The sequence below is a fragment of the Pelodiscus sinensis genome, chromosome 5, assembly GCF_052426305.1.
Source record: "Pelodiscus sinensis isolate ZL-2025 chromosome 5, ASM5242630v1, whole genome shotgun sequence".
NCBI classification, from domain to species: domain Eukaryota; kingdom Metazoa; phylum Chordata; order Testudines; family Trionychidae; genus Pelodiscus; species Pelodiscus sinensis.
In genome coordinates, this window is record NC_143056.1 from 11265627 (window position 1) to 11286225 (window position 20599).

General features: G+C 42.3%; 1 protein-coding gene across 3 annotated transcripts in view; it reads right to left on the bottom strand.

The window, feature by feature from the left end:
• Positions 1-20599, bottom strand: part of ARMH4 (armadillo like helical domain containing 4) — a 152321-nt gene that overhangs the window by 106227 nt on the left and 25495 nt on the right. For 2 of the 3 annotated variants that reach the window (XM_089778318.1, XM_075926314.2), the window contains exon 1: positions 514-649. The exons of the other annotated variant lie outside the window; for it this stretch is intronic. The gene's annotated coding sequence lies outside the window, so the exon portion shown is untranslated. Of the gene's footprint in view, positions 1-513; positions 650-20599 lie in introns of those variants that run through there. 3 annotated transcript variants of the gene reach the window in all.

A 20599-nucleotide genomic window follows, 5' to 3' on the forward strand; every position in this document is an offset into this window, starting at 1 on the left:
CAGCCCGCATCTACATCCACTCGGGGAGAAGCAGGACGGCTACCCGGCTCCCTCCCCAGGCCAGGTCACGACGCAAGTGAGCGCCCCGCACAATAGCCTTGTTTTCCTGGGCAGCGGCAGAGGGAAGGCGGCACCAGCAGCCAGCCACTCCGAGCAGCCTGGACTCCGAAAGTCGCACGCTCAGATCCCTGCCAGACGCCCATTCCGTGGGCAGAGGACGGCTCTCTCACGACATGCCACGGGCTCGGGGACCCAGCGGGGGAGGCAGCCAAGCCAGGCCGGGCTCGGAGAACTTGCTGGGCCCGGGAGAAGCAGCGGGGGGGGGGGAGCGGCGCCCCACACAAAAGGAGGCCAAAGGCAGCGGCATCCACGGAGCACAAAGGAGGTCCCGCCGCGGTGCCCAGCGCATCCCCCGGCCAGCCCGGCTTCCTTGCACGGGGCCACGCGGGGACCCCCCGCTCGGGAGCCGCGCCCGCATCGCCCCTCGGGGCAGAGCCCTCACCTGAGCCTCACCTGAGCCTCGCCGGTCCCCTCAGCCGGGCAGCAGAGCCAAGGCGCATCGGGAGCCAGCCGGGCCAGCGCTCAGCATCCCGCCGCCGGCTGCCTTCCCCGGCCAGTGGGGAGGGGAGAGCGAGCCCGGGCCGCTTTCTTATTCATGAGCCGCTCGTCCCCGCTCCGGGATTGGGCAGGAGGCAGCGGCCGGACACGCCCCCGTGCCGCCTGCTGGCCCGCCCGGCGCCCGCAGCGAGGGCCTGGCTGAGCGGCCGCGGAGGGGACGGGGCTGGCGGCCGCCCCCAGGAGACCTGCGGCATCAGCGCAGCGAGGGGGGCCCCGCAGAGCAGGGTCGCACTCGCCCGCGGGGCTTTGAGTCTGATGGGGGCGGTAGAGAGAGGGGGGGTGAACGTGGAGAAGGCGGGGGTTGCTTAGGGGTGCAGGTGTGGGGCAAGCTACCCAGAGAGCCCCTGGCCTGCTGTCCTGGGGCGCAGGCCCTCCTCAGCCTGCTGGCAAAGTCTGAAGCTCTTGGGAACCGAAGGGGTGGATTGTCCCTGTTCGCTTCAGTCTCTTGCCCTGGGGAGGGTACAGGTACTTGGGGGAGGTGGGGTCACTGTGTTCATGAGGAAGTCAATTACTTTTTGGTCACGGTCCAGATTTCTCAGTCCTGGTAAAGTCAAAGTCCAGATGCCCGAGAAAATAATCATAGAATCCTAGGACTGGAAGGGACCTCGAGAGGTCATCAAGTCCAGTCCCCTGTCCTCATGGCAGGACCAAATACTGTCTAGACCATCCCTGATAGACATTTATCTAACCTACTCTTAAATATCTCCACAGATGGGGATTCCACAACCTCCCTGGGCAATTTATTCCAGTATTTGACTACCCTGACAGTTAGGAACTTTTTCCTAATGTCCAACCTAAACCTCCCCTGCTGCAGTTTAAGCCCATTGCTTCTTGTTCTATCCTCAGAGGCCAAGATGAACAAGTTTTCTCCCTCCTCTTTATGACACCCTTTTAGATACCTGAAAACTGCTATCATGTCCCCCCCCCCCATCTACTCTTTTCTAAACTAAACAAACCCAATTCTTTCATAGGTCATGTTCTCTAGACCTTTCATCATTCTTGTTGCTCTTCTCTGGACCCTCTCCAATTTCTCCACATCTTTCTTGAAATGCGGTGCCCAGAACTGGACACAATACTCCAACTGAGGCCTATAATAACAAATAGCAATGGTAATAAGTAAATAAAAAGATGTAAGGGGCCCTGCAAAAGCATCTGGCAGCCTGGATTTTCCTCATGAAGTAGGTTGTAGAAGGGAAGAGGGGCTCTCATGTCACAAGAGGAGAGCTGTGGGGAAGGGGAGAGCTTTAAACCCAAGCCAGGGAAAGGAGGAGTAGTGCTTCCCCCAATTTTAGAGCTTGTATTTTAACCCCATGCTTCTTCCTTTGTGACATCAAAGAATCATAGAAGATTTGGGCTGAAAGAAACCTCAGAAGATCATCTAGTCCAACCTCTACTCAAAGCAGGACCAACCCCAACTAAATCATCCCAGTCAAGGCTTTGTCAAGCCTAACCTTGAGACATTTAAGGATAAAGATTCCACCACCTCCCTAGGCAAAGTATTCCTCTTAGGATGCGTCTACACAGCACTAGCGACGAGCAGTCCTGTGGCACCTTATAGACTAACTGAAGTGTAGGAGCATAAGCTTTCGTGGGCAAAGACCCACTTCGTCAGATGCAGCCTTCTCCTCGTCGCTTTTGCAGATTCAGACTAACACGGCTACCCCTCTGATACTACACAGCACAGTATCTCAAAGTAAGATAAGCAATTTGAGCTACGCAAATTGCGTATCTTATTTCAATACTATTTCAAAATAGCTTATTTTGTCACCGCTCCAAATTTCAAAATAAAGTGCTATTCTAAAATGTCCATTACTCCTCATAGAATAAGGTTTACAGGGATGTCAGAATAGTGAGCCCGAAATAACGGGCTTGCTGTGAAGATGCGGGATAGCTATTTTGGGATACTCCGGTATCCTGAAATAGCGTTACAGTGTATACATAGCCTTAGTGAAGTAGTTGTTCCTAATATCCAGTCTAGACCTCCCACACTGCTACTTGAGACCATTGCTTCTTGTCCTGTCATCTGCCACCAGTGAGAACAGCCTGGCTCCATCTTTAGAACCCCCTTCAGGTAGTTGAAGGCTGCTATCAAATCTCCCCACCCCCTACTCTTCTGCAGACTAAATAAGCCCAGTTCCCTCTGCCTTTCCTCAGAAGTCATATGTTCCAACCCCCTAATCATTTTCCTTACCCTCCACTGGACTGTCTCCAATTTGTCCATGTCCTTTCTGTAATGTGGGTCCCAAAACTGGACACATTACTCTAGATGTGGCTTTACCAGTGCCGAAGAGAGGGAAATAATCATTTCCTTCGATCTGCTGGCAGTGTTCCTAACAAATGCAGCCCAATATACCATTAACCTGTTTGGCTACAAGAGCATACTGTTGAATCATATCCAGCTTCTCTTACACTGTAACCCCCAGGTCTTTTTCTGCACAACTGCCTCTTAACCAGTCAGTCCCCATCCTGTAGCAGTGCAGGGATTCTTCCATCCTAAGTGCAGGACTCTGCACTTGTCCTTGTTGAATCTCATCAGATTTCTTTTGGCCCAATCTTCCAATTTGTCTGGCCACTCTGGACCCTATCCCTACCCTCAAGTGTATCAACCTCTCCCCTGCCCCCTCCGGATTAGTGTCATTGACGGGCTTTAGATCAGAACATTGCTAAACAATTCCTTAAGCATGTAATTCACTGACAGTCAGTTTCTTTTGGTCACAGTGCCGTTTCTTTACATTTTCATTAGCATTCAAGTCATTGTTAACAGGAAAATATTTTTGAATGTACTGCAGGCAAGTTAATATCACATAATAGGGTTGTGTCCTCAGCAATTGACAATGAGGGATCAAAGTGATGCTGGTGGTTTGAGGCAGCATCCAAAGAACTAGCCTGAGATGCTGAGGAAATGCTTTTCATAAGGAGAATTATGCTTATGTTCAAGCCTTGGAATATGACAGCTTTTGTTAGAGTGAAAAAGCATGGTGCAATTGTGAGCAATGAAAAATAATTTGACAGTGTAAATATTCTGGGCCCAAACCATAAAAATGAATCCAACATTAAATTTGTTTTGCTCAGCTAAATGTAAACTACAATTTAATACAGCTATTCCCTGTAATATAGCAATGCTAGTTGTAAACTGTACAGTCACCGCATTTTGAACTACTCCCATGCACAGTTGAATGGTAAACATCTTATTAGTCCTTTTCTGGTCATAAAATGAATAGTCATCCCTCTGAGTCCACACATGGCATGGTTTCCAGTTTTGTTATATTCTTGTTTTTAAGCCTTCTTAATCCTAGTATACAGGACAACTGAGTCATCTCACCATTTTCCACACAAAAATGTCCATGTGCATAGCCCATGAGCAGGACAGGTGGTTGTTTAATGCCCTTTTGTAGCTCCCAGAACTCTTGGAATAATTTTCCAGCTCACTCCCAGTTCAGGGACTAAAGGAAAAATATACAAGGCCCAATTCTCATTTCTAGCCACACAACTGGAGAAAGAAGCCCAGTAGAACTGCCACTAGTTGGGGTTCCTCAAGTGGTAAGTTTGTCCTATATCATATTATATGAATTTATTTCTCCATGATTTGGATATCCCCAAAGCAATCTCGGCTCATAGCCCTTTTGCTCATAACTCTTCTAAAAGATTGCCTTCCCCAAAGCTATCTGGGCTCATGGCCCTGTTGCTCATAACTCTTGTAAGAGATTCTTGTAAGAGATTGCCTTTCTTGATGTAAAAAATGTAAAGATAGCCCACTATCAAAACATTAATTTATCCTGATTTATAGTCATACAATCACATGACAAAAGACAAAGCCTCGGCCTTTTAGCCTATTGGTGTATTTGCACAACCATGCCAGAAACATCTATTCAGTCTTGGAGTCACACACATTCAGCCAGCAAGAAATGGGAGTGCTGGAAAGACAGGCTATAGTGCCCAGTAAGAGGCTAATACATTTGAGTGGCTCAGTAGCCACTAATAGCAAAATTGTCAAGCTTTCATAGGGGTCCCATCCAATCCTCCTTGGCATAGTGAGGATGGCGAGTAAGAATGTGTCTATACTGCACTGTTATTTTGAGATAACTAGTGTTATTTCGAGATAACGTGAGCGTCTACACAGCCATTCTGTTATTTCAAAATAATTTTGAAATAATGAGCGGCTTATTCCGAAATCTGTAAACCTCATTCTACGAAGAATAATTCCCATTCCAAAATAGCTATTTTGAAATAAGGCGTGTGTAGACACTCCACTGCTGCTCTTTTGAAATAGCCCCTCACCAGGGCCATTCTAAGTTATTCCTCCCCAGTGTCGTTTGGGGCTCTAAATTGAGATAGCACGTCTACATTAGGGAAGCCTGCCTCGGACTAATTTTGAGGCTTCCCTGCAGTGTAGACGTGCTATTTTGAAATAAGCTATTTCAGAATAACTATTCCGGAATACCTTATTTCGAAATAAGCGTGCACTGTAGACGTACACGTCAGGTGTGTCTACACAGCAGGGCTTAACTGGAAATAAGCTACGCAAATTGAGCTACGTCAATTGAGTATCCTATTTCAAAATAGCTTATTTCGAAATAAGGTGCATCTACATATCACTTATTTAAAAATAGAGCACTCTTCCTCCGACTTCCCTTACTCCTCGTACAATGAGGGTTATAGGAGTTGGAGTAAGAAGTCCTCCAGCTTGACAGTATTTTGACACTATTTCGAAATAACTGCCTGCTGTGTAGATGCGAACTAAGTTATTTCAGAATAGCGCTAATTATTTCGAAATAGTGTTGCAGTGTAGACATACCCTTTTATGAGGCCCAAAGATGGGATGTGAAATACTCCCACCAAAAGGTTTTTAAATATTCTTTTTTTAATAAAGGCTAGTGGGAACCATGTACAGTACACTTTTTGGGCTGCTTTTATTTATGTTTCTATGGATTGAAGTATATTTAAGGCACTATGTTTTTAAATATTGGAGGTAAGATTTCAAGCTCTCTATGTGGGTTCAACAGTACAATTGCATTTAACATTAACTGGAGACCTACAGCTAAACCCTAAGGCACCCCTTATATGCCAATTAAGGTTAACTTGCTTTGGCATGGTGTGTCATTTTCCTTTTCATGCTGTATTGTTAGTCTTTTGAAGCTTGATATGTAGGATTGGGATAGGGGGAGATATCTAAGCACTACAGGGAATTGATAGGTGGCTTGTTTCCATCTGAGTTTAGTTTGGGGTTTTTTTTAGCACTTTATTTCTGAAAAAGTATCAATATGAAATGTGAGGGTGTTAGTATTCACTGCATTGATTTGTTGCCTTTTAATAGATATATGAAAGGGAGCGAGTATTACACAGAACTTAGAGCGAGGCCCTAGGATTCAGAATCCCTGAGCTCTGTTCCTGGCTCTGCAACTGATATGTGCAACCTTGGGCAAACCTGTTAAAGTGTAGTTCTGTTCTATAAAGTGACTATGTAAAAATGGCACCTTTTTACTCAGCAGATCTGCTCTCTGTGTATTCCAAAGTCATAGCTGCTGACTTTAGTGACAAAAATTGGTTTTTACTGCTTTCTCACTCCTGTGAGCATTGCAGAGACAAATGAACTGAGAAAGTGTAAGATGAAGTCTATTTCTGCTTGTGGGATTAATTACTAAATTGCAGTCATCAGCAGGGATACCCAAGCATAAACTAGCCTGGATGCCTTTTTAATTATTGGTGGCACTTTAAAAACTAACAAAACATGTAGATGGTATCATGAGCTTTCGCAGGCATCTGAAGAATTGGGCTGTGCCCACAAAAGCTCATGATACCATCTACAACTACATGTTTTGTTAGTCTTTAACGTGCTCCCAGACTATTTGTTCGTTTTAAAGTTTATCCTGTACAGACTAACTTGGCTACCCCCTGAAGCTTTTAAATTATTGTTAGGGATGACAAACAAGAAAGAAAGAACCCCAGATAGACTTTCTTGACTGAGCTTGATAGCAGATTGAATTTACAGGGCTGGCTGTTAGACAAAACCTCCATATTTACTTGTAACATGAGCACGTATGAAATAGAGTATGAACTCCATGATACTGTGTGGGCCCGCTCTTTGAACTCTCTCTTCCTATCTGTAAAATGGGGGAAACACTCTCTTTTCCAGAGAACCAATGTAAACTTGGTGTTATTTAATAGCAATGACAGCCGCTTACTGGGAAGAATAATTCCACTTTGTGGAAATGTTTCCAGGTGATTTTAAGGTGAATTGCAAACCAAAAATCCAAATTGAGTTGTGCTGAACTTTCTATGCTTAATATCACCAGTAACTGATGTCAGTCATTCAGCACGGAAATAAACATTAACTATTTAAATGTTGTCTTTACCTTCTGTGAGCTCTTGTTGGTATTTCTGACTCACTTAAGATATCTGAGCTTATTACATCACGGATACCAGAAGCTTCATTGTAACATATATGTGATGTCAGATAATGGTGAATGTTTATTCAGTAGAACATTTTATTTCATTTTAACTATTTCCAGAATTTTCTTTAAGTGAACAGTTCTCTTTATCGGCGTCAATTTTTAATCTATGCATCACTTTTTAATCTAGGCTGATAACTGTAGTGTTCCACTTAAATAATTCTACCTACATTATTGTGCTTATCATTTCATAGGCTATCATTAACCACTGTAACAAAAGACAGGACTATGCAGCACTGTAAAGACTAACATGCTGCATAGTCCTGTCTTTTGTTTCAGCAGGACCAGACTAACACGGCTACATCTCTATTACCGTTAACCACTGTGGAAGAGTGAAACAAGCCGTGTCCTTTTTGGGTTTGCTAGGGGGCTGTGGTAAACCTTGGAACTGTAAGATGTGCGGGGGAGGCTGAGAAGCTAAGAAAATGGAGATTTCTTATAAACTGCAGTAGGGTTGAATGGCAGATCTCTGATAGGAAGCTATAAGTACATAGCCCCAGGTGCTCTGTAGCAAGCTGAACCTAAATAATACAGTAGCTCAAATAAATTAAAAAACTGACATTTCATAATTAATTAATTATGAACATGAATAACAGTCTGCATTGTGGCCCCACTGAATTGAATTTGATTGACTTGACCTTATCTCCCCACTGTCAATTTTTACTAACTTGCAGATTTTGGTCTTGATAAGACAGAAGCAAAGGAATGTGACACTTTATCTTTTACACTCCCCCTCTCCTTCCCAGCTGGACTATCAAATGACAGACTAATCAAGTCCCTCCTTTTTAATGTTTCTAAAGGAATTGTGTTGCAACATCAGAAACGCTAATTCATGAATTGTTAATAGACTTTGTGATTCATAGATTTTTAAGGCCAGAAAGGAGCAGTCTGATTATCTAGTCTGACCTCTTCTCAATACAGCGCATCAATCTTAACTCTGAAGATATTTTTGGAGTCTGATATTGCAGTGACTATTTTTGTGCTGATATACACATTTTTTATGTATTTATTTTCAGGTTATGCAGGAGGTACCAGTATTACTTTGAACACACATGGATATAGTTGAGTTTCAGTAGGAAATAATCCTTCCTGCATTTAGAGGACAGGTTTTTTATATACATATAATTTGTTGTACAAGTTCCATTTTCAATCTGCTACTATAATAAACAGTGAGGTGAAAATATAATGAAATTTTGCTTGATGAGATACGTCTCATTTGTTTTTAGGCTCTTCTATGGTTTTCATCACCGAAGGATTTGAGTGCCTCACATGAATTAAGCCTCATAATCTATGAGGGAAGGATGGGTTATCCTCATTTACAGATGATTATAACTGAAGGCATAGAGAGATTACGTGATTTGCCCAATGTGTTCAGAGTAAAACCATGGGAGAGGCAAGATTTTGGTATCCCACCCTCCCCAAATCACTGCTTCCTCTTAGTACCCCCCGATCTATCCTCTCAAAGATATATCTAGACTATAGAGTTTTATCGGAAAAACAGCCATTTTTCCAACAAAACTTGAGTTACATCCACACAGTAAATCGAAAGAACAGAGGGCTTTTTGTGCAATTGGTAATCCTCATTCTACGAGGAAGAAGCCTTTTTGTGAAAGAGCTCTTCCACAAAAAGTCGTGTGTGAATGGGGAAGAGGGAGCTTTTTCGGAAAAAGAGGAAAGAGGAAAAAGCACAGATGTCCTCGTGGCTATTCTGTCCATAGCAATCACTGCTTACATGCGAGATAGCGTCCATTCAGTGTGGACGCTATCTTTCAAAAAAGTGCATCACTTTTTTGATGCACTTTTGCAGTGTGGACACTCTCTTGCTCAAGAAGTTTTTTCAGAAGATCTCTTCCAGAAAAAACTTCTTGCACAAGAAACCTAGTCTAGACAGGTGTCATTTCCTTCCTTGAAAGAGAGTCTTTGTATCTGCTCATCTATGGTGTCCCCCCAACCCCTGGACTTATTCCAAAATGTACCCTAGAATCCTTTGTACCAGCTGTAGCAGTGATTCAAAAGAAAAACCACCAGAAAAATCATCAGCTGCACCCTAACAGTACCAAAGCTTCTGAGGTACAGCCAAGATCCAAAGATACCTGCTATGCATGGCTGAAAAGAATGGTAACATCTTTTTAGAATGGGATAAAGGATGGGTATCCAGTGCCAATTGTGGGGAAGGGGATTTTGATGATGATTGTTAGTCATTATGCCAAACTGGGCTGAAATATAACTCCTAGGCAAAAAGTTGTAAAATCCCATTACCAATCTCTTGAAATAGCTATTTTCCTACCAGAGCAAGGAGAGGCCTCACTGGAAAGACATAAGAGGGAAAAGAAAAGAAAATGAGGGTATGTCTAGACTGTGAGGTGGTGGGTTTGAGTTCTGTCCTCCCCCCCCCCCCCCCTCAGGGAGACACTGTGGGGCCAACACCTGTTCCCGACAAATGGAGCAGGTTCTGGCATTATGAAGATAGGATAAGGGATGTCCTGGAAGTGGGGTGGATTCTGGAGTGGCCTAGTGGATAGGGCCTTCACCTGGAGAGCATAGGATGGTGTTCTTTAGTCCTGCATGCCCCCTTCCCCTCTCTGCCACGTCCAGGGAATGTGTTCGCTCTTCCACTTTTTTTTTTTTGCGGAAAAGCAAAAGCGCTCTTTCGGAAGCCCTGTCTTCCTCATTCTATGAGGAAGAAGGGATCTTCCGAAAGAGGGGGATTTTCTTAAATTTGGCCCAGTGTAGACGGGCCAAATTTCAGAAAAGCCTCTTCAGAAAAAAAAATCCAAAAAAGGTGTAGTGTAGACCTAGCCTGAGTGAGAGGAAGAAAACGGAAAGTCAGATAAGAGGAAAGTCATGAAGACAGAGGAGGGAGAGGAATTTTTCCAAGTGAATGAGGAAAAAGCCCATGAAGAAAAAGGAGAGAGAAATGAAATGAAAGAGGAAAGATTCTAAAAATTAAAGTATTAAAAGCCTCAGGGAAAAATCAGTAATGGGGAAAACCAACCAGTAACAATTGCACTGCAGGCTGTGCATTCATCAAAGGATTTTACACTTAGAATCTACACATATGGCAACCTCACAAAGTATAAACTCAGCCACTAGTTATCTCCAGAAAACTTAGAATTAACCATTCGCCAAAGAACTTCTCTAAACACATCCTATATTTCATCCACATACCACAGCCTTTTCCATGAAGTATTCAAAGGCAGTGTCAAAGAGATACTAAACTGCTCAAGATAATTAAGACAAAGCAGACTGTGAAGAGCTTCAAAAGGATCTCACAAGAGTAGGTGACCGGGCAACAAAATGGCAAATGAATTTTAATGTTCATAAATGCAAAGTAATACACACTGGAAAAAAGTAATCCCAACTATATATACAAAATGATGGGGACTAATTTAGCAATAACCACTCAAGAAAGAGATCTTGGAGTCATTGAGGATAGTTTTCTGAAAACATCCACTGAGCGTGCAGCAGCAGTCAAAAAAGCAAACAGAATGTTTGGAATCATTACAAAAGGGATAGAGAATAAGACAAAGGATTATATAAATAAATCTATATAAATCCATGGTATGCCCACATCTTGAATACTGCATACAGATGTGGTTGCCTCATCTCAAAAAAGATATATTGGCATTGGAAAAGGTTCAGAAAAGGGCAACAAAAATGATTAGGATTTTGGAACAGGACTCATATGAAGAGAGATTAAAAAGACTGGAACTTTTCATCTCAGAAAAGAGGAGATGGGGGATATGATAGAGGTCTATAAAATCATGACAGGTATGGAGAAAGTGAATAACATAAGAACTACAACATAGTACTATGAGTCACCAAATTAAATTAATAGGTAGCATGTTTAAAACAAACAAAAGGACATTTTCTTCATGCAGCGCACAGTCAATCTGTGGAACTCCTTGCCAGAGGATGTTGTGAAGACCAAGACTTTAATGGGGTTCATAAAAGAACTAAATAAATTCATGGATGTTAGGTCCATCAATTATTAGCCAATATGGGTAGGAATGGTGTCCCTAGCCTCTGTTTGTCAGGAGAGGGATCACTTGATGATTACCTGTTCTGTTCCCGCCCTCTGGGGCATCTGCAATTGGCCACTGTTGGAAGTCAAGATGCTGGGCTAAATGGACCCTTGGTCTGACCCAGTAGGGGTGTTCTTATGTTTCTATGAGATAACTGTTAGCAAGGAATGGCCCGTATTGCTAAGCCTCCGTAGAGTAGTACTGACATGTTTATCATGGGAAATTATTATAGCCAAGAGCTGGCAAGTTGAGGTCAAAGCAACGGTCAGAGTTCAGAGAGCATTCATTAGAGGAGTTAAACAGAGCAAGATTTTTAAATCTCTAAATTCTTGTTATCATCTAATTTCATAGTCCTCTCTTCTGAGACTGTGAATAATTATCTTCATATATATTGTCATCCTGAAGGTATTTATAGTCTGAATCTTATGGTTCAGCACAGCCATCTGTTTCTCGATCAGTTACATATCTGGGAAAACAGGACTACATTTCACATTTTAAGAGCAGATTCCTTGTTTAAACCAGCATGCTCTAGATAGAATGTTATGAAACACTGGCACTGGTCTCTATTATCAATAATTCCTATAACCACTGAAGATCATCAATTACAAGCATACTTTTAGCTGTAGCTTGCATTTCAGATCTCACATTATTTGTGATTGATTAACATTGGGCAACCAGGGCAGTAATATGATCGCATATAAACCCAGATCTCTTGTAAACCCTAGTGTCAGAGACCATTTTTCAAAAGACACACAATATATTTCAAGTATGGCTTGTGATTTGTTTCAAAAAGCATATCTAGTAACCATTTTTCATTATTAATGATCTAAATCAAGCCAAGGAATCATAAATAAGAGGATTTTGGAAGAAGCAAGTAATAAGAATTCAGATTTAGACATTACAGTCTTTTAATTGCATATTAGCCGAGTAATTCCTAAGTCCAGGTTTTAAATGTCTAAATAATTATTTCAGCAGCCACGAAATCAAATATATCACCTCAAGTATTTATAAGGTATCTCTGTGGTTGCTAGGAATGCATTACACAAATTAGGATAAGATCAGACATCTTCAAACTATATAGGAAGCATATACTCCATAATCAGTAACATCAACCAACTGCCTTGAAATGACCAAAGATGGCAGATAGCAGCTAAAATCAGGTGATTTTAGAAACTACTATTGATAGAAAGCCTGGACAAAGAAAAGATCTTGGCTCTAGTTCCCAACATGGCCAGGCATGGGATTAGATATATTTCAAGATGGATCAAATCCAGACTTCAGAACTTGACAGCATAAACAACCATTTTTCAGACTTTGAGGTTCAAATCAGCACACAGGTTTCCATCAGCCATAAAAACCTCTCCAAACCAATGGAATACATTTTTCCTCTCCTTAAAGGGGTATGTCTACACAGCACCATTTTTTCAAAATAACTATCATTATTTTGAAATAATTTAGTCTGCATCTACACAGCAGACAGTTATTTCTAAATAATGTTGAAATAGTGACAAGCAGGAGGACTTCTTACTCCGACTCCTGTAACCCTCATCGTATGAGAACTAAGGGAAGCCAGAGGAAGAGTACTCTATTTCGAAATAAGTGCTGAGTAGGGCCGTGTCTAAACTACACCCTTCTTTCGGTAGAGGGATGTAAATTAGATGTTTTGAAAGTGCAAACGAAGCGGGGATTTAAACATCCCACGCTTCCTTTGCATAATCGTGTCATGGCGCTGTTTTGAATAAGCTCCATGTCGAAAGTGAAACTGTTTAGACGCGTTTTTTTTGACAATGGGGCACTTTTTTTGACAACGCAGGTCTAAACCGCGGTTTCACTTTCGACATGGCGCTTGTTCAAAACAGCATCATGACACGATTATGCAAATGAAGCGTGGGATGTTTAAATCCCCGCTTCATTTTCACTTTTGAAACGTCTAATTTACATTCTTCTGCTGACAGAGGGGTGTAGTTTAGACATAGCCTAGATGCTCCCAGTTTCTAAATACAGGCAGTCCCCGAGTTACGCGGATCCAACTTACGTCGGATCCACAGTTACAAACGGGGCCGTTCCTCTCCCTGGTCTCCAGCAGACCAGGGAGAGGAAGCAAAGTGGCGGAACACGTGGGCAGCGGACAGGGCTGTCCGCTCCCCACGCGCTCCGAGGCTTGGCTCTGCTTTGCCCCCCCTCCCCCGTCCCCCTGGTCTGCAGACCAGGGGGACGCGGGGGAGGGGGCAAAGCAGAGCCAAGCAGAGCCAAGCCGCGGAGCGCCACTCTGGGCGCTACTGGACCAACCGGGCAGCACCCCAGCTGTTCTGCCCCAGGCATCCTGATTCAGCCACTGCTGGTCAGATTCAGCAGCGGCTGAATCAGGACGCCTGGGGCAGAGCAGCTTGGGTGCTGCTGGGTTGGTCCAGAGCGCCGAGGAGCGGCGGCGCTACTGGACCAACCCAGCAGCACCCCAGCTGCTCTGCCCCAAGCGTCCCCAAGTCAGCCGCTGCTGAAACTGACCAGTGGCTGACTACAGGAAGCCCCTGCCCCGGGCTTCCTGGAATCAGCCGCTGATCAGTTTCAGCAGCAGCTGACTTGGGGATGCCTGGGGTTCTTAAGTTGAATCTGTATGTAAGTCAGAACTGGCGTCCAGATTCAGCTGCTGTTGAAACTGATCAGTTTCAGCAGTGTCTGAATCTGGACGCCAGTTCCGACTTACATACAGATTCAACTTAAGAACAAACCTACAGTCCCTATCTTGTACGTAACCCGGGGACTGCCTGTAAGCTATTTTGAAATAAGCTATGCAATTGACGTAGCTCAATTTGCATAGCTTATTGCGAGTTAAGCCCTGTTGTGTAGATGTACCCCTTGTGAACAGAAATAACAAGAAAAATGCCCCTGAAATGTACTCCTTTAGGCAGAGGGTAACCATTAGGTGGACCATGGGCCGAATCTGGACTGCCAGATGGCAGATGCGAGATGCTGTAAGCGTAGAATCAGGAAACTCAGATTTAAGCTCCTCGGCAACTAAAATGTTAAAGCAAAACAACCTTAATTGTGCTAAGGTACATCTAGACAGTGGTGCTGTTTCGGGATACTATTCCGAAATAGCTATTCTGTGTTTTTAAGCAAGCCCGTTATTTCAAAATATAGCGGGCTCACTATTCCAATATCCCTGTGAACCTTGTTCCACAAGGATTAAGAAACATTTCAGAATATCGGTTTAGTTTTAAATTTAATTTTGAAATATGTTATTTCAAAATTAACTTGAAATAAGCAATGCAATTCGCGTAGCTCAAATAGCGTAGCTTATTTTGAGCTAAGGGTGCAGTATAGACACACCCCTACTGTGCATACACATTCTAATAGCAATTTTCACCACAAGTCAGCACTTCACTCAATATTGCAACCATTCTGTACATATTGCCCTATAGAAAAAAATTCCATTTTCTTCTATACGGCTTCTCCAGAGAGACTGATGACAAGTACTGTCTTTCATTTACATTGCACCATTTGTATCAACTTTCTAGTGGGCTTTGTTCAACCATATTGTGCCTATGCTTAGGAATGTATGTGCTTTATGCAAAGGATAATTTAGTAGGTACACACATGTAGAGAAGCCTGCCACACTCACTTCTCCTCCTTCTCCCCCATAGTTAATCAGTTTCTAGATCATCTTCTCTTTGTTCTCGGAGAGTGTCCGAGGGGAGGGTGAGCAGGTAGAGGGTCAAGGAACAGTTTTATCTAAAGGGTCACAGGTATGTGGTAAATAGGTTTATCTATGGGAATGTTAAACATGATCTGTTATGCTGAGTGTATAGAATGTGATGAGCCTGGACAAAGGTTCGTGTGGAGCAACTGCTCTATGCTATAAAATACTGAGGAAGGGACTTGCCTCTCCAAGAAAGCCTGGCTGGTTTTGTACCGGGGTGCTCTCCCTTTGTGCTCATCGAATAAAGCATTAAATTGAACAGGGTGTCGAAGACTCTTGATTCTGCCAAACACCTGACTCATATATTTGCTATTGTGTATCACAAAAATCCCAACAAATCCACCAACTTCTTGCCATTTCAATACCTCTTAAATACACTGTTCTTTCAAGATACTTACAAGTAGCAAGTTAACAACAGTCAATTTTTAAAAGCAGCAAATTGTAGTTTTTCTGTTCTCTGGGCTGCTTGTTGGATCCTGTCTAATCTATATCAAACTTGTTTAGATTGTAAATTCTTTGGAGCTATAGCAATATCTGACTTTGTGTCTTGCATTTTGCCAAGCCTACTGTCAGTGCTTAAGCAAATAATACAAGTATTACTATATATATGTATAGTATGATAAAATACCTCACTTTAGTGCATATTAAAGCCCAAACTTTTCACATTAATTCGTCTGAAAAAGTTAAAAATAGCTCACGTTAGAGGTTGACCAAACAGCCTGGCAACTTGCTTTCTCTGATCACAATCAATCCATCATTCTGGAAACACAACTACATTATCCTGTATATCATCTTCCCCCTAATTTCTTTGACAAAACTTTTGAAGTAAAATCAGAGTCTACATGGAGCTTTTAAAACACTTTATTAAATCTTCCAAACCAGACATTTTGGAATTATGGAAAGCTTCCAAAAGGAATGCTGAAAAATGCAAAGAATATGCACATAGGGTTGACCAGATAGCAAGTGTGAAAAATCCGGATACTTTTTGGAGGGCAATGGGGGGGGAGGGGCATAGTTGCATATATAAGACTAATCTCTTAACACAGGGACGGTCCCAATAATATCCGGGTGTCTGGTCTGCCTATGTGCACAAGACACAATCTCAGAAAATTGCCATGAACTCTCAGTGCATGGGCACAGCTCAGGTGCAGTAGTCATTGGATGTCACTTTGAGCCACCCAGTTAGAGTAACAACAGCTTGCCTGGAAACCCTTTTCTTTGGAAGATGCCTAGTCTTTCTTCCTATGGATACCTGAGGGTATGTCTATACCTGCACCCTCTTTCGAGAGAGGGATGCAAATGAAGACATTCGAAATTGCAAATGAAGCCAGGATTTAAATATCCTGTGCTTCATTTGAATATTTGCCTTATGGCGCTATTTTGAAATAGCGCTATTCTGAAATAACAGACATTGCTAAGACACGGTTATTCCGAGAGAAAATCCTTCTCTTGAAATAACTGGTAAACCTCATTGTATGAGGAATAAGGGTTATTTCAAGAGAAGGGTTTTCTCTAGAAATAAACGTTCCTTAACAGCGTCTGTTATTTCAAAATAGCGCCATAACGTGAATATGCAAATGAAGCACAGGATATTTAAATTCCGGCTTCATTTGCAATTTCGAATGTCTTCATTTGCATCCCTCTCTCGAAAGAGGGTGCAAGTGTAGACATATCCTCAGTCTCTTTGGTGCCCATTGGGCATAAGCCAAACTTGAAGGTTAATATTGCTTCTCTAAACAGCCAGTGAATGCCATGTGTAACCAACACCAGACAGATTTGAAGCTGGGTCCTCTGGAACTTAGTGTAGGAGCCTCTACAGCTTGAGCTATAAAATCAGCTGGCTCTCAGCTCAGGCTGTAGAGCTCCCTTGGTCTTATCTCTCGCTGTAAATGGTCTAAGTGCCACTACATGAGACAGTGAACCACACGGGCACTACGTCTACACTGCCTCTTTTTTGCGGAAGAAGCAATGCAAATGAAGCGCTCATTAGCAACTTCTTGTGCTTCATTTGCATATTCTCTTCCGATGCTTTTTGCAGAAGAGGTTTTTGCACAAAAAAAAGCAGTGTAGATGGGTCCATTTTGCACAAAAAAATCCTTTTGCGCAAGAACCCTTATTCCTCAAAAAATGAGGTTTATAGGATCTTGTGCAAAAGGGGTTTTGTGCAAAACGGACCCGTTTACACTTCTTTTTTTGGCGCAAAAAACTCTTCCGCAAAAAGCATCTGAAGAGAATATGCAAATGAAGTGCGAGAAGTTGCTAATGAGTGCTTCATTTGCATTGCCTCTTCCGCAAAAAAGAGGCAGTGAGGACGAGCCATAGATGTGTGGGTTACACATGCACAAGCTAAGATAAATGTCAAGTGACTCAGATCATTTGGGGAATGATCAGAGCCATAATTTGAGCTCTTGACATTCACAAAAACACTTAGAAGAATTAACTGATTCTTAACAATGCTGTTTTCACAGGGGCTGTATCTTGGGAACCTCTTGCTCAAATGTCTTCAAATATGGAAAATTAATATAACCCAGCAAACCCATAAGTCATAGCAAATGTCAAGACAATCTAAGAAAGCACGCAGATTTTAAAGCCCTTAATAGTCCACCTTTATAAAGAACGTAGTGCTCAACTTGGCACTCTGCTATCATGTGAAGGAGAACGAATGAAGGCTGCTGCAGGACTGAACTCTGAATTTTCTTTTATGCAATTAAAATCTTAACCTCAAAGTCTTACAGTCTTTTTTATGCTGCATATACACACACACAGTTTTGTTTACCTTAACTGTTAAATAAGATTTCAATAGCTCATGATTTCGCAAGGGTCTGACAATTCAGTCTATTTGTAAGCTCTGGGAGGGTTGATGACTCCGTGATAAACCAATGTACTAGGAGGAATGTCTGGCCTCCAATGGAAAGTAAGTAACTCTGCTAAGAGATAAAACCAAATCTCAACAACTATTTCTGTGAAGATAGAACACAGCACTTGTACCACTGATCTTCCTAGCACTCATACTCTTCTATTACCAAATGCCAGGATACTTCACCTCCCAAACTTGACCCACCAAATACAAATCACAGCCTGTCCTACGTGGGCTGTTAGAAGAACTGAGAGTGCCTGTCTTTCTCTATCAATCTGCTTGAATTTTCTGAGAATAAGTGGAAGAAGAATGATTCTTTAGCTTGAGGAGATATATTATTTCTGTTCTGGTTGAGGGAATGAATTTGTCACCTAAAGAGAGTCCACATACATTTAGAGCAAAACTATTTTTGGTTCTTCCCAGAGTCACCTATACACAGAGAGATCTCTTGATTTGGGAAAAGTTCTTTGTCTATCTGTGATAATTATCTGATCCTTTATACCATAGTGCCTGAGCACCTCATAATCTTTAATGTATGCATCCTCACAACTTTGTTGTGATGTAGGGCAGTGCTTTCAATGCCATTTAAACAAATCAGGAATAGTGGTCCAGAGACAGTCATAATCCCAAGAATATATGCAAAATTTTCAGCAGAACAGGAACTTGAATTCAAATATCCCATTTCCTCAACAAGGACTCTTCCCATTGTTCCATCTTCCTTTCTGTAGGACAGTCTACTATTTGTAAATATTGAGCAGGGCTGAATTACACTCAACTCCCATAAGACCTATGGTGCTATTACATGTGTGCCAAAAAGGGTCTAGTCACCAAACAGAATAAGGAGCTGTTTCTGAAGCTGCAATAACCAGAAAATTTGAGGCATTCCTTAGATTAGCTGCTACATTTTGTATTGCCAGCGTATTTTTCTATACAGTAATACTAAATTACATAATCAATGGGAAAATAATTTACTATAAAGGCTATCACACTGACAAATTCTAGCCAATGCATATAAATCTCTTCTCTAACATTGGTAGCATAATATATTGATGATATTAATCACAATAACATGAAACAATATTCTAGCATTGCCAAACCCAAACTTTCAAAAATCATTGTTAGAGCCTAAAAATCATGAGATTGCCTTGATAATCATGAGACCTTAAAAATAATATATATTTTTTCCATTTGTTTTCTGAGTTTTGAACATTTAAGGTTTACGTTTTAATGCTTTTCTCTGCAATTGTGAGGGATAGAAATCTTTTAAAAACACTTTTTAAAAAATGAAAGCTGAACGTTTCATATAATCACATGATCACAGGAGTTGGAAAATACCAAACAGCACAAGACTTGTGATAAAACTTTATGAGCAGGCAACGATATTTATATTTTCACTGCATAAGACTAAAATGGGAGTCATATTTGCAAATACACATTTATTTGTATGTATATAGGCTTATAGCACATTTCACTTGACATTTCAAAACATAGGCTGTGTCTAGACTGGTAAGTTTTTCCACAAAAGCAGCTGCTTTTGCGGAAAAACTTGCCAGCTGTCTACACTGGCTGCTTGAATTTCCACAAGAACACTGACAATCTCATGTAAGAAATCAGTGCTTCTTGTGGAAATACTATGCTGCTCTCATTCGGGCAAAAGTCCTTTTGCACAAAAGGGCCAGCGTAGACAGCTCAGATTTGTTTTGCGCAAAAAAGCCCCGATCGCGAAAATGGCGATCGGGGCTTTTTTGTGCAAAAGCGCGTCTAGATTGGCATGGACGCTTTTCCGCAAAAAGTGCTTTTTCAGAAAAGCGTCCATGCCAATCTAGATGCTCTTTTCCACAAATGCTTTTAATGGAAAACTTTTCCATTAAAAGCATTTGCGGAAAATCATGCCAGTCTAGACGTAGCCATATAGCATAAACTCAACAACTCCTCTGAGTGCTCAGTAAGCATTGTTATTGTGGGAAAGTGAAACATCAGATCACAGACTGGGGCCAGAAATAACAGCTCTCAGGAGTCCTGAGTTCCAAACCTATGCTCTGACCACTAGTACACTGACTCCCCCACCCCTTTATTACTATCAAATTAAATCAAATCCTCTTCAACCTGGATCACCCTCTGTCTTCCCTCTACCCTACCTTGGGAGGGAAGGACAAAGGGGGCTAACAGTACCGTGTGGTCCACTCACCAAACACAAACGGTCCTGTGGCACCTTATAGAGTAAGGGTATGTCTACACTAGCCCCCTAGTTCGAACTAGGAAGGCTAATGTAGGCATTCGAAATTGCAAATGAAGCCCGGGATTTAAATGCTATTCAGGTCCCCCATCCAGTTAAAAAAGAAAAAACCGGACATTTGAAATGTCCGGTACTTCCTATTTCCCTCAGACAGAAGCCTGGTGGGGACAATTTTCCCCTGCCGCATCTGGCGGAGGAGAGAGGGGGAGTGAGGAGTGTGGGGCCATTTAAAGTCTCAGCACCCCCTTTTTTTTTCTTAACAACTTTGGTCAGCACCCCCCCTTTTTTTTGGCTCAACAACATTGGTCTCCCCCTTTTTTTTCTCAACAGAATTTTTTCACTTTTGGGGGGGAAGGGGTTGAGTATTTTTTGTTAAACCATCTTGCAACCCTAGCAAAGACCCACTTTGTCAGATGCATGTGAACTGGGTCTTTGCCCACGAAAGCTTATGCTCCAATAAATCTGTTAATTTATAAGGTACCACAGAACTTCTCGTTGTTTATGCAGATTCAGACTAACATGGCTACCCCTTTGATTCTTGTCACCAAACACAATCTCTCACCCCCATAAATCACCACTGCCATCACACCCACTCTTTCTCCTGCTTGGGCCACGGTGTGTAAAACAACAGCCCTCCATCACTTCCCCCAGGGCCCTCTCTCTCTCTTTTACCCCCAGTATCCTCCTTCCCTCCCACCCCCAAGAGCCTCTCCT